Here is a 5,996-nt window from a genome sequence, read left to right as displayed (position 1 = left end):
TAGAAAGGTGTCAATCATGAACGTGGAAAGTAATCATCATTTATATAAATAGCTGCATGCTCTGGTTCTTCTAGTAAATACGTATTATCTTCTAGTAAACATGTATTATTGTGTATAATAATAGTTTTTAAAAATGTAAACTCAATTGTCCAGGTTATTACTGATTGGAAGCTGAATCAAATCAAAGGGCAGAGGGCAAAGATGGGACTGGTTTTACCTTCCAGAAGGTAAGGCCAGCATGCTGGATGTTCTCCACAAGCTCCCAATGCCCTCCCCACCCTTCCTCACTCTGCCCTGTGCCCTGGGACACCGACCTCTTTGAAGGGCACCAACGAGCTCTCTTGACCTTTGGTTTCCAGTTGGGAAAAGAGGAGGGGTGAGCCATGTATTCCCTGGTTTCGCCATTGCTTCTGGGCAGGATGGCTGTGAAGGTCCCAGTGCCTGCAGCCACCTTCTCTGCACGTCTGCTTTTTCAGGTTCCATACTGACCCCCATGTTTACCTGCCTCAGCCTGGGGGTGGTCACGGTTCTCCCTTGTTGCAGATCTGGAGTGCTTCGCTTCCTGTGCTGGTCTTCCTAACTCTGCCCACAGCTTTTAAATTGTCCTTTATTAAATTTTCCTCAGTTACCCAACTGAGCATGCCACTAGTTTCGTTCTGGGTCTCTGTTACAGTGAGGAATGGAGAGATTTGCTTCAAGTTAGAAGACCTTGATGCTAACACCGGTTTCCTCACTGACTTATTCAAGGCCTATCATCTCTCTCAACTCAGTTTCTTCATCTGAAAACTAAGAAAATTGGGCAAGGCAACCTCTCATGTCTTGTGATTTAAGAAGCCCTTTGCTCAGAGAACAAAGTAGCTACTTCCCCATGGGCTAGAAAGTATTGACTTGATCCAATCGTGAAAGGGCCGGTCTTCCAGGAACTTACCGCAGGGGCTGTTGCTGTGCGACACACAAGAAGAGCTGAGCTTGGCGATACTAAAGCTAGCAGGACCCATTTTGAACTTTACCCTCACTTCAGCTTCAAATCAGTAATTTCTGGGAAAATTGAAGTTATATTTTTAAAACTATTACAAAACTAATACATATTTATAACAGAAAAGCCAGAATATGCAGCTATTTAAAGAGATGATAATCACTTTCAACATTTATGTTTGATACCTTTCTAGACTTTTTCTCCATTCATTCGTTCACTCCACACATATTGAGTGCCACCATATGCCAAGCTTTCCTAGGCATGTGGATATAGGAATAAAGTTGCATTATCGTGAAGTATTTTATGTTGTAAACCAGAACTCTGGATACCACCCCAATTCTCCACTTTAGCTAACTATATTTAAAAAAACCTGAAAAATTATGTGATCTCTGCTCCTCTGTGGGCAGTTTGGACACAGGATACCTAAGTTCCTGGAAGGGTAACGTTTTTCAGTCTGTTTGGAACAAATCGAACTTTTTGCCATTGACTTAGCTTCTCTTTCTTAGACACAGCTCCAGTGGCAAGTGAGAAGGCAACCTCTACTGCCAACCCAAAATGCCAACCATCGAAACAGATAAGGAATGAAGGGACCCCGCTGGGAAGTGGGAATTGTTTAGCCAAATGATGTTGATGGTTCTAGAGCGGTATCTTTGCAAGTCAGAGGAGATTCAAGGCAGTGAGCTCCTCCGGCCGGCATGACCGAAAAGTAGATCTGCCTAAGCAGACAGTGATGGTCGGAGTGGTCTCTCAGATGACTGTGGCAGGACAGGGCTGTCTGACTCCTCCTCGCCCTTCGTTGCTCTTCATTCTCATACCTGTGAAGGAGGGTTTGGTTTTGTTTTGAAAAATACTGCACCAATGTTCTCTCAGAGCACTAAATATGGCAAGAAATGGGTTTGTGCATCTTACTGACTCTATTTTGAAAAATATTAAAGACCTAGGCTTTCCCTAAAGGGGCCAGTGAAGAGCCAGCATGTGGCCCCCCTAGGATGAAATCACGAACAGTTATTAATATCACTTTGCCTTTGACCACACGAGGCTTCCCGAGAAGGCCAAGGAACAGAAAGGGAGGGAGAAAGGAAGACCCAAGGAGAAGTGAGTCCCGGGAGTCCAGCGACACAGACTGTATGGACTGAAAGGCAACCTGCTGTCTTACACCAGGCTCATCTGTAAAGTGGGCTAATACTGCCTTCCTCATAGGGCTGTGGTGACCATCAAATGCATTAATAAATGTGTAATGCTTATGACGGGGCCTGGCACATAGTGCACCGTCAATAAATGCTATTATCCTCCCCTCATCCTCCTCTTCCTCCTCCTCCTTCTCTGTACTCAAAGAACATTCCAGATCTGCCCCTCTGAATTCCATCTTTGTTCTGGTAATCAACAGAGCCCATATCCACTTTATAATTACAAGATATATTAATGGTGTTTCCACAGCACCTAAGTTAGAGACATTTGAAAATTTAGAATAAATTTGGCAATGATGCCATCTCAGACATTTCTGTGCCAAATACTGTCACTGTGCAGACAGAACAGCATGGATCATGGTCAATTTGGCTGCTGAAAAGGCAACTTAGGTCCTTACTCTCATTTGCCCAACAGATATTTATTAAATGCCTGGCATGTTCCAAGCCATCGCAGAAACACCAGGATGAGTCAGACATTGATCTTGTCTTAAAAGAAATTTCCATTCAAAGATGGGGAAAAATCGGGCAGAGATTTTTTAAATACAGACGGAAAGTGATACAGGGCACAAGGGAAATGCAGCTAGAGTGCTGGGGACCTCAGGTGACAGGAGAGACTGGTTTCTACTCAGAACTCAAAAAAAGAGGTACAGTGTATACTTTTTTTTTTTTTTGTCTTAAGACAATTACCTTGAACCCAAGGATCTGATTTTTGTCTAGGAGAATTTATTCCCCAGAACTGTAATGCAAACCAAGTTAAGTTTGTCATGCTTTCTGCTTTTATGTTGGCCAGCCTACTCCAGCAACACCACAGCCTCCCCACTCACTGCAGCACGGCATCCAGTCCTGGATCTCGACCCACACTCCTTAACATGCCCGCCCTATCAAATGTCCCCATCATATGTGCTTGGGTGAAAGCAGGCCAGTCCTCAGAGGAGAGATCATCAGCACCACTGACATCATATATTTGACACAGGGACCTCTGAAGTTATGTAGATGTCCATTCTGCCTGTGTTTAAACCCATAGTCCACAGTGTTGCAGACATTTAGTCAATAGTCATAAGAAATCAGTAGGTTCTGACCAGCTCAGTCACAACAGAACCTCAATATCTGGCTGACAACTGCAAAGGTTAATGCATTTCAGTTTAGTCATTATGTTGAAATCTCTATGAATGGCATTGCCTGGAACTGTGCTGAGTACAATCTGCTCACCAAAACTGGGAGGCCCTGACTGAGAAAGCTACGGGACTTTGAGAGCTAAACTTAGGCAAAAGAATAAATTATTGTAGATAAAACATCACAAAGACATAATGAAAGTTATTTCAAGTTTTAAGCATGCAGATCGCAAAGATGCATGCATGTGGCTTTGTGGGTATCTTTCTGAGTTGTATCTGTATCTTTGTCAATACAACATCTTACCTTGATCTACCACTGTACGACTTGGCTATATGACATCAGTGTCTCAGACGCTGGTGTTGTGGAAAGGTCAGCACTGTGCCAACCCACCTACAGTCTGTCCTGAGGGGACCCGCCATGCCCACACTTCTGCTGAAGGGACAGGCCCAGGAAACCACATTTAATAGCCAGCACCCTACCCCCTCTGTCCCCAGGTGATTGGCCCCGGCCCAGGCACTTGAGCCAGTGGCAGACAATCCATAGACAGGTCAGGAAGTTACAGTCTACCCCAAAAAATGGACTGGACCAATCAGATTCTCTGTTAGGGCCCTGAACTTGAAGCAAATAAATAGCCATCAGTTAGTGCTAGGACCAGAAAAACAAGACATGTAGTATGTTGCTTAACCATAGCAAGCAAAGATCCATGAGCTCCTGCCACTGAAGGCCTAGGAGCCTCCTTGAATCTAGAATCACCGTTGAGTTCTGGGCCCCTCGAGGCCAGGATTTTATATGGTTCCTGCTCCTGGATTTATCACTTAAAAATAATATGACCTAATACAATAAGGTAAACCCCATTGTCTTGAGTTGGCTTGAATAGCTTACTGCTTCCTGCAAGAAAAAGAGCCAGATTAAAACGAATGGGAAATTAACACCTAGTCCCAACTGAACTCCTGGTCAATAAGGCCTTCCGGAGAAATCTCAAGAAGCGAGACAAACCGGCAACATCTTAGCCATTACTGGGAAGGCAATAGACACCAAAAAAAGAAAAAAAGGAACCGAAAACCTTTGAAGACGATTTGGAAAGTTTGTGTGTGCGCCTCCCTGCTGGGTGTGCAGTGACTTGTGGAGCCGGCACCTCGAACGGAGAAGACTTGGCCTCACTGAGCTTTGCTCATGAACGAAACCTAGTATTTTAACGCCCAAACTCAAAATAGACCATGAATGACTGCTGGTTATGAGATATGCTAGATGCACAGGAATCACAAGTGATTGAAGCCAATTCACAAGAAAAACAGGACAATAATATTTGAAGCAGCCTCAAAAGCAGGTGCCGGGTTTAGGGTGTGTCTTCATGGCCCTGTTTTTTGTTTCCACTCAACTCTGGAAAGTCAGTGACACTACTCTCTATTTTAAAATATATCTTATATATGTTCATATAGAATGTGTCTAAATATAACACAGTTTCCAAATATCTCCTCAATGGTAGCATTTCATGACCAAAGATATTTCATGGCTTGGAGTTAAATACAATTTGGCCTCTATCTAAATATTCCTTTTGATTTTGAAATTGAATTATCATCATGTTTGATCCCCAAAGACATCACGTAAGTGTCAAAACTAAAATTTGTAAATAGGAGGCTTCACTATTTAAATGGATTTTCCTATACCTCTGTTATATGAATTACGTCTTCTTGCTGTGAGGAAGCAGTATGGTGAAGTAGTTAAGGTATGGACTTTGGAGACAGTGGGCCTGAGTTCAAAGCCAGGTTCTATGATTTACTAGTCATGTGGCCTCAAAAAAGTTACCCTCACAGTTTCTTTATCTTTAAAGCAACGATGATGATAATAATGGTACATACATTTCAGGGTGTTGCAAGGATTAAATGAGTTAAGATACATAAATGCTTAGAACAGTGCTGGGCCCACAGTAAATACTCAACAAATGTTTGCTACTATTGTTTGTATTTTTTTCGTTGAACTCACAAAGTAAATAATTAAACCAACCTTTATTGAGTCTATGCAAGTGTTGTGCTGGGTGTGTACTTTTGTAGTCTTGTTGAAAACTCACAACAGGAGGGAAACAATTTTACAGATGCAGAAATGAGGCTTAGAAAAAGTTAACTAATTTGCTAAATCTGGCCTGGTTACTAAATGGCAGAGCTAAAACTCATTCATTCATTCATTTATTCATTCAACATGTTTTTGTTGAGCACTGGCTACACACTATTCTACATGCCAGAATGCAAAGGGGGACCAAACAGACAAAAGTCCTTCCCCTCAGCTAGGAAGACGGTCAAAAAACAAGATAATTCAGTAAAATGTGTAGTAGATTATAAGGTGGAATGTGCTAAGGAAAAAACCAAGCACAGGAAGGGAGAGGGAACGTGAGTGTTGAAGAGAGTGGAGTTCAAGATGTAATTATTGTACAACAGGGAACTAGGGACCATCTTGCTGGGAAGGCAGCATTTGAGGAAAGGCATGAGAGAGAAGGGGAAGCAAGCCATGGTAGGAGTATCTGGGGGGGAAAGTTCCAGGCAGAGGAAAGAGCATGTGCAAAGGCCCTGAGGCAGGAGTGTGTCTGGCATGTTCCAGGAACAACAAAAAGGCCAGTGTGGCTGAAGCAGAGAAAAGAAGGAGAACAATAGGAGATGAGGTCAAAGAGCAGAGGGCTTGGCTGATGTTTGTATTTACTGAAGAAAACCCTTCCTCATGAGCTGCTG

This window comes from Propithecus coquereli, unplaced genomic scaffold, assembly GCF_000956105.1.
Source record: "Propithecus coquereli isolate 6110/MARCELLA unplaced genomic scaffold, Pcoq_1.0 Scaffold115, whole genome shotgun sequence".
NCBI lineage: Eukaryota > Metazoa > Chordata > Mammalia > Primates > Indriidae > Propithecus > Propithecus coquereli.
The sequence above is the reverse complement of the archived record's forward strand: the minus strand, read 5'-3'. Positions refer to the sequence as shown.